Raw genomic sequence first — 9,010 nt, 5'->3', positions numbered from 1 at the left:
GCGTGTGTGGCTACACAGCTGGGATAGCAATAAATAAATCCATTATCAGTGCAATTCCCCTCTCTGCTCCTTTGCTCACACTTCCCCTGCATAAGCAAGCTGGGAGCCCCGTTCATGAACCAGGCCCCCATTGGACCAGGTGCTGTACAGACTCAGAACTCCCTGCCCCAAAGAGCTTCCAGGCCAAGCCTCTGTCCTTCCACTCCCCTGCCTTCTCGCCATTTTCCATCCTGTTTTTTCACTGCCTTGTTCCCCCGCCCTCCTTTATTGACCAGCTCCCCCCTCCAGAGCAGAAAGGGAAACCTGGGGGCATTCAAATCGTAGTCAAATGTTCAAACCACCCAGGCTCCAAATTAGGCAAAACGAGGTTGCCCAGCCTCAATTTTCATCTTTTAAGTGATGTAAATTCACCCAGGGGCTTAGACAAGAGGGGCAGGGACAGAAGGAAGGAAAGCAAGAAATCCCTTTATCTCCACTTCACCTATTCTACCTCACGCCGAACAGTATCACCTTTGTAACTCAGATTTATCGGTTTGATTCCCCGGTTATGGAGCAATAACAATATCGCTGCTTAATCACCACTTCCGCCGGCCCTTAGTCACGCTGGGAGAGGTTTGTGTTCCCAGCTCGGCCAGGAACGTACAAAGGAGAGCCCCCCGCCCGGACTCACCTATGGGTAAACAGACTCGGGGCCCAGGCATCAGTGACTAACCTCCCAGGAGCGCCCTGAGAGGGCAAACACGCCAAGGGGTGGGAGGCCGGGATGGCGGCAATGGATAATAAAGGCAGCGGCCAACTGGTGTCAGGCAGCCGGCCAGAATTCCCGAGCGGAACATGCTCATCCCCCTCTGTCTAGTGCACCTGGCATCAGCCTGCTCTTCTGGGGCGTGGGCTGTGTGCAGTGAAACACTGCAGGGCCTGAGGCACTTACCCCAGAGTGGGAGGCGCATTGTTTGTAGAGAGGACAGTGCAATATAATTCCCTCTCCGCCAGCCCTTTCCCACTGGCTAGCTCTCTGCACAGCCCCACCCTGGACAAGGCAGCCAGCCAGGGTTGTCACAGGTCAAAGTCTACCTGGCAAGCGCCTTTTCTACAGCAGCTTGTTCAGGAATGTGCAAGCCGGGAGCCAGGCACTTTGCAGCTACACCCACAGGAGCCTTTCCTTGGGTTGCCTGGGAGGGGTGACATTTGAAAGGCTAGTGCTAAGCACAGGCCTGCTCAGGCACCCCCATGCTAGCTTTCATGCCGGAGAGCTCCATGTGCATTGCAGACGTTTAATTCATCCTTGCCATCAGGTTGATAAATATGAGCCTCTGAGTTTCAGGTGGGGAAACTGGGGCAAGGAGCTGGTAAGTGATTTGCCCCTTTTCACGCAGGGCTGACAGAACCCAGGACTCCTGACTGACTCCCCAGGGTTAACCTGGAGACCACACTCCCCTCCTACAGTCCGGTAGAGAACCCAGGTGTCCTGACCCCCCCCGTCTCCTCACTACCTCCCAGAGACAAGATCACAACCTGAGGGCTTTGACTGGCCGCCCCCTCTTCTAAGCATGACACCAGCTGAAGGCTGCGGGAGCTGTGGCTGCCCAGAAAGAAGCCCCCCACGGTGGCGCAAATTGGACACCCAAGATCAGTGCCCCATTTCCAAAGAGCCAGCCTTGGTGACTCACCCCAGGACTAGCTGGCTCCCAGCGCTGAGTGCCAGACACACCTTCCGAAGAGCAGCTTGGGTGTTATTGTGACCAGCCCCCCTGGAGGCAGAAGATAGCCATGGCCATCAGCACACCATGAGCACCATGTTCACATGGAGCTGGTATTTGAGCTTATTCCGGTCACGGATCCCGAACACTCAGCCGGGGAGGGGGGGAGTTGATTTGCTGCCATCGTTCTCTGCAGAAGTTCGCCAGTTCATTAGGCTAGAACCATTCCCTTCCCCGCCCTGTAAAACTAGAGCTCCGGAACCGGACGCTGCACTCAAGGGCTCATTCACAGGGTGAGAAGAAACAGTCCCTAGCACCCCCCAGCTCTCTGCTTTGGTGCTTAGCCAGTGGCGGAACTCACGGGGAGCAAAGAGAGCGTATGACACCCCCCCACACACACACACACACCCTTTAGATGTAGGTGTGGTGCTTTTCCAAGCATATTATGCAGTTGACGAAAGGACAGGAATTTTGACACGGGGCTGGAGAGCGAGCCAGCCCGGCATTGACCCAGCAGCAGGAGCGCCGATAGCCCAGAGACAGGCCTGGCTGCCCGCTCGCGCCGGGCATTGCGACGCAGCACACGGAGACACACCGCGCTGTGACCCCGTGCACAGTGTTGCAACGCCATTCGCTCACCATCATAACAGAGGGGTGGCCAGGCCAAATCTGAACGGGGCTGGTTCAGGGCAACTGCATCCGCATTAGAATCATAGAATATCAGGGTTGGAAGAGACCTCAGGAGGTCATCTAGTCCAACCCCCTGCTCAAAGCAGAACCAATCCCCAACTAAATCATCCCAGCCAGGGCTTTGTCAAGCCGGGCCTTAACAACCTCTAAGGCTGGAGATTCCACCACCTCCCTAGGGAACCCATTCCAGTGCTTCACCACCCTCCTAGTGACATAGTGTTTCCTCATATCCAACCTAGACCTCCCTCACTGCAACTTGAGACCATTGCTTCTTGCTCTCTCATCTTCCACCACTGAGAACAGCTGAGCTCCATCCTCTTTGGAACCCCCCTTCAGGTAGCTGAAGGCTGCTATCAAATCCCCCCTCACTCTTCTCTTCTGCAGACTAAATAACCCCAGTTCCCTCAGCCTCTCCTCATTCCCCCTCCAGAGTCCAGCAAGAGCATCCACTGTTAGGGGTCTGGCTCCCAACCGTCACCTCTCATGGGCGGGGTAGCACGCCTCTTTCCCCCCCCCCAAAGAGGAGCTGCCAAGCCCAGTTCCCGGCTTACCCTGGGTTATTCCCAGCTAACTGGACGGCCTCAGCAGGCCTGTGTCTGCCCTTTGCCTTCTCTTATACAAAGCAGCAGAACTGCCCACAGGTGTAAGTTACCACTCAGCTGCAAGCACATTTATTTTTAAAGTGAAAGCGCTACAGAGCTAACATTAAAACAACAGAAGAACCTACACGCATGCAGAGATCACCCCCTTTCTCTAATTCCAGTGAGGGGTCTGGTAAAGGCCTTCCTTCAAACCCCATCAAAAGGTTTTTCTAGGGTTACACATTCATAACAGCCTTAGCTCAAGATTAGCATCCCCGTGCATAGGTCAGTGTTTCCTTTAACGCCGGATTCCAGGAACAGGTGATCAGCAGACGATGGTTCCCTCCTCAAGGCGTCGCTTCAGAAGGCTGGGCTTTTGCAAAACCAGGGGTGAGAATCTGCATTCACCTCCCGCTAGATATTCCCTAGGCGAACCGCTTGGGAAAAGTCCTTTTTTTGTCTGGCCCATTGTTCAAGATTGTCCTTTGAAGTTCATAACACTTCCCAGGGCTACATCACCATTGCTTTTACTCCAATGGACTTCAAAGATACTTACACTTAATTCAGTAACGTTTGTCAAAGATATTGCAGGCAATTGTCATAGCCACCTCGTTGTGCCTCAGTTTCCCCTCCCACCCGTGGTCTATTTAGACTGAGACCTTTGGGGCAGGGACTGTCTCTCACTCTGTGTCTGTGCAGCGCCCGGTGTCATGGGGCCCTGGTCTCAGTTAGGGCCTCCAGGTGCCACTGGAATACAAGTAATTAATAATAAGGCCCAGGATATGCAGCGGGACAGTTCATTAGGCCTAAACACTCAGCTGTGGATGCTGGGTTCCCAGTCTGGGACACTAGTAACAACCCCCTAGCATCAATAGATCTCAAAGCACAGCTCAGTATCATTAACCCCATTTTACAGATGGGGACACTGAGGCATAGCGAGGGACTTGCCCAAGGTCACACACCAGGCCAGCAGCAGAATCCAGGTCTCCTCAGTCCCAGTCCAGTGCACTACCCACTAGGCCACATAGCCCCTGGTCTCCTGATCATCAGAGGTGCCCATTGACTCGCTTGGAGCAGAGTTGCACGGCACTGGATCATCTCCATCCCATGCGGTGCTTTTAACATGGACCCTCCCAAGGGCGGCGGACGGTCACACCGTCATCCCATCCCCGTTTGCGAGCAGTTTGCTCCACACAGCAGGACCCGTGGAGCTGGGAGCTGGGCTCTGAACAGCTCGCCTGGCCGAGTGAGACCAGCCCTTTCCACGCTTCAGCAGATAAGAATTCCCTTTGGCACCGAGGCTCCGGTGAGGGAGTGGCAATCACAATAGAAGCAGGGGCTGAGAAGGCCAATGCAATTTCCCAGAAACCCCGGGGAGAAGAGGAGCTGCCAAGCCCAGAGAAAGCATCAACAGACAAAGGAGAGCAACGGTGCTGGCTAAGGAGAGGGAAAGAGACCAAGAAACGTGGTTTGCAAGGAACTGAGCTATCAACGGCCTTCAGATCCCATGGTTAAAAGGCCACAGAGAGAAAGAAACGTGGACTCAGGCATGGATGGACAGGCAGACAAAGATGGATAAATAGGTGGATAGCAGTGGTGCTGAAAGCCAGCTAAGGAAACTATAAAGCAGTGGTCCCCAAACTTTTTACCTCATGCCCCCCTTATCCCTGTCCATGCCCCTCCCACCCCCCCAGAGCCATGGTTCCGGGAGGGGCAACACGGACAGGGGTAAGGGGGCCGAGGCTGGGGCCACAGCTGGGGACAGGCACGGGGCCAACAGCCGGGACCCCGGGCACTGGGCCAGGAGCCAGGGCTGGGAGCAGAGCCTCAGACACAGGGCCAGCAGCTGGGACCCCAGGTACAGGGCCAGGAGCGGAGCCCCGGGCACAGGTTGGGGGTGCTGCAGCACCCCCCAAGCCCCTAGTTCCTGCACCTATGGTGGATAGCTAGACAAATAGGACCACCAAGAGAGGGACAGATAGGTGCAATGAGAGAGAAGTATGTATGGGGCTAGACAGACAGATAGGTGCAGTAAGAGAGAGAGAAGTATGTCATGGGGACAGACAGACAGACCGACAATAACCCATTCACCACATCCCCTCCCTGGGCTCCACCCTGCCACATGGTGATGTGAACCTCCCTGCTCCCCACCCTGAGATAATTCCATGAGCTCAGTCGCAGAAAAAACCTGAGTGTTTTACCAGATGTAACTGACAAGAACCCGTCTGACCAGAGCTGCAAAAGTAAGCCACCGTCCTTGTCCCCTGGCTCCTCCTCCCAGTGCCGGGCGGCCTGAAAGCGCTGAGTCAACATTCCTCCGCGCACCCCTAGAGACACAGCCCCTCAGCCCCAAACCCGGCTGCATGTCACAGCCACCCTCGTCCCACCATAAGCATAGAAATCATCCAGTCCAGCCCCCTGCGCTGAGGCAGGACCATCCCTGACAGGTGGTCGTCCAACCTGTTCTTAAAAAACTCCAGTGATGGGCCGCCTCAGCACCGCAGGCCCAAGTCCTTCCAGTAACTTTGCACCCCGATCAGATCCTCAGGCCCGTCTCCAGTCCTCATCCCCATGCGAGAGATGGGGAAACTGAGGCACAGAGCAGGCGTGAGTTCCCACCCCCACCGCCCAGTCTCACACTGAGCCAGCCTCACAGCTGGGGTTCGAAGTAGGGAGTCCTGGCTTCCAGGCCCATTCGCAGTCCACTAGGCAACACTCTCTCTTTCCAATGAGAGACCTTCCCATGGGAAAATATTCCACCGACTTCCAAGCCCAAGATATTATTCTATCTACCTACATTTTCCATCCTTGATTTCATCTCATTACTCCACAATGGGTCAGGGACTGGGAGGCCCCCATCCAGGGACTGGCAGGGAAGGGGTTAACCCTTCCCCTCTATCCACAGCTGCCCACTGGGAGATAGATAGATTTTGCATGGATGCAGGGATACGCCCGTAATGGGGTTGTTCTCCCCCAAACACACGGCAAGGCCTGCAAGTTATAACTCGCGTGTGGCCCCTGATTCGAGTCCTGGCCACACACACATACACCCCTTCACACGAGTGCGGTGGTGACTTTAGCTCAAGCCAGCCGGCCCGCCCGGGGTACAGGCTAAAACTCAGGTGAGCTGCTAACACAACCACTCGAGTGTGGACGCAGGCTTGTGCCAGTCAAGTGCCGCTAGCGCCTTCACACAATTCCCCCAGAAAGGAGGGGTACGTTCTTCCCAAAATAGGGAAAGAATTCCTCCAGCGGCTCCTCCGCTCACAGCAGGCACTAAGCACCATGGGACGTGCCCCCGAGCCTTAGCAAATAGAGCAGCTCCAGGGTTTCGCTTGAGTCAGAGAGGAAGGACATGGGGGAGGAAATAGGTGCAGGTCAGCGTGGGCGCAGGGTGGGTCCCTCTTTCATCTCTGGAACGTGTGACCTTGGCTTAGCCCTGTGGCGGAGAGACAAAGGCCTGTGGAGCTGTATTTGACCCTTGGAGAGGCCGGGACATTCTTGAGATTTGTTCTATTGCTTTACACTAAACACCCAGCATGAAGGTATTTAAACTCCACCTAGGCCTGAGGCTGGGACCAGCTTGCCCCAGCACCTACCGCTCTCTCTGGAACAATCCCCACAGCATTCCTCTCCCTCCCTGGAACTCGTCGGCCTTAATGGCTTGGCTTTTGGGGCTCCCACGGGCGCCAGAACAGGGGCGGCCAGGAGGATACGGCCCCATCACTTTTTACCGGCCGCAAGCGACGGGGGGAGGGTGTGGAGAGGAGCGAGCAGGGGGCGGTCTCCTGGGGGGAAGACGAGGTCTCAGGGAGAAGGGGCAGCATGAGGGCGGGGCCTGGGGAAGAAGGGGAGGGGCCTGGGGAAGAAGGGGCGGGGCAGGGACCTCAGGGAGAAGGGGTGGAGTGGGGGGCAGGGCCACAGTTTGGGCACCGGTGGCTCCCCCCTGCCATTTTTATGGAGGGTTTCCGCTGCTCCCGCATATAGACACCAATTCCTCCCCTTTACAAAGAAGGTCTGTATCATTATCCTCATCTTGAAGATGGGGAAACCGAGGCACCGAGTGGGGAAGGGACTTGACCCAGGTCACCCAGCAGGCCAGTAAATATAACTATACCAGCAAACCCCTCCCAGCACAGCAAAGCCCACGAAGCAGTGTGGTCCAGTGGTTAGTGCACTCAGCGACATGAGGTTGTCACTGCCACTGAGCTGTTGCGTGACCATGGGCAAGTCCCTTCTCCTCCTACCTAAGCTTTCCGGGGCAGAGATTCTCTCTCCCTCTGGCCTTGTGTTCGCTAGGAACAGCTGTTAGCGGGGCAGGCTAATACGTGGTAAATTCTTGGAATGAAAGTATCCTGTGGCTCTGTGCAATGACCAGCATCTACAGGCTGCTGCCATGCGTATATGAACAGCTTCTTTTGGTCCCCCCAGTACAGAAGGGATGTGGACAATTGGAGAGAGTCCAGCGGAGGGCAACGAAAATGATTAGGGGGCTGGGGCACATGACTTACAAGGAGAGGCTGAGGGAACTGGGGTTATTTAGTCTGCAGAAGAGAAGAGTGAGGGGGGATTTGATAGCTGCTTTCAACTACCTGAAGGGGGGTTCCAGAGAGGATGGAGCTCGGCTGTTCTCAGTGGTGGCAGATGACAGAACAAGGAGCAACGGTCTCAAATTGCAGTGGGGGAGGTCTAGGTTGGATATTAGGAAACACTATTTCACTAGGAGGGTGGTGAAGGACTGGAATGGGTTACCTAGGGAGGTGGTGGAATCTCCATCCTTAGAGGTTTTTAAGGCCCGGCTTGACAAAGCCCTGGCTGGGATGATTTAGTTGGGGTTGGTCCTGCTTTGAGCAGGGGGTTGGACTAGATGACCTCCTGAGGTCTCTTCCAACCCTAATACCAAGGCCGTGATCAAGTGTCTTGATGTTTTTGGTCTTTTGGCCTCGAGATGAAAACCTTGCCTTTGTTTCTGGGACCTTGAAGTGAAAAAATTCTATGATTCTATGATTCTATTCTTTGAAAGCACCCAGGCTACTCCCATGCTTTGTCAGAGGCTTCTGTATTGCTTCAGATGAGCCACTAAAGGGACTGGAAGGCACATCTACAAACTAAGCCACTTTGTTCGTCCATTGTGCCAGGCTGGATGGCATCAAAGACTGAGGCTGATAGGGGGTATCCCAGCACAATGACCATGCAGAACAATCAAATCTGCAAGACCTTGAGGGTCCTCTGATCTGGGAAACACATGCAAATAAGCTAACTGAAGCCAGATCCTCACCTCCCCTGTCAGATCTCAGAGATGGAAGCTGGGTTTGCAGCGGGAAGGGGCTTGAATACAAGAAAGATACCTGCCTAGATGCCAGGCCTTTCATCGGAGGAGCTCAGCACACATTGGGTGCTTATTGTCAGCCCTATTTTACATGCCAGTTCAGTTCAATCATTTGACCCCGATCGCTAAGGTCAGGGCTACCCCAGCACAGGGGAGCTTGGAATAGCGAGATAAATGTAGCAATGCTGGCAAGCCCGCCTAGTGGGGCCGCAGCTTATACAAGCAAAAGTATAGCGCTGACATAGTTTAGACAAGTTCCTGAGCAAAATAAGCTACTTTTATGCCAGGATAACAGCATCTACGCCGATACAGATAGGTCATAAAAAGTCACCGCCCCCACCCATGCTGGCAAAAAGTTCTTGGGATACCACGTTCCTTGTGCTAGCTACTATATTAGGGCCCCTTGAATCAACTGCAGGGTCATTCTGCTCTCTATCTTGAGGGTGGGTATGAGCTGAATCTTCACAGATCAGTTTGATTGACAGACGTTGTCAGATCCCTTTAAACTCAGCCACTAGGAACAGAGACTGCTTGAAATGCGCACAAGCCCCGTATTTATTTTAAGACCAGCCCCTTCTTTGTTCAGACTTGCACACCTGGGTGCTTTCCATCTCCAAGTGCCTCACGAAAGAGGTCGGCCTCATTATCCACATTTGCCAGATGGGGAAACTGAGGCCCGGGGGCGGTGCAATGTCTTGCCTAAGGTGACG

Source organism: Emys orbicularis, chromosome 19, assembly GCF_028017835.1.
Source record: "Emys orbicularis isolate rEmyOrb1 chromosome 19, rEmyOrb1.hap1, whole genome shotgun sequence".
NCBI lineage: Eukaryota > Metazoa > Chordata > Testudines > Emydidae > Emys > Emys orbicularis.
The sequence above is the reverse complement of the archived record's forward strand: the minus strand, read 5'-3'. Positions refer to the sequence as shown.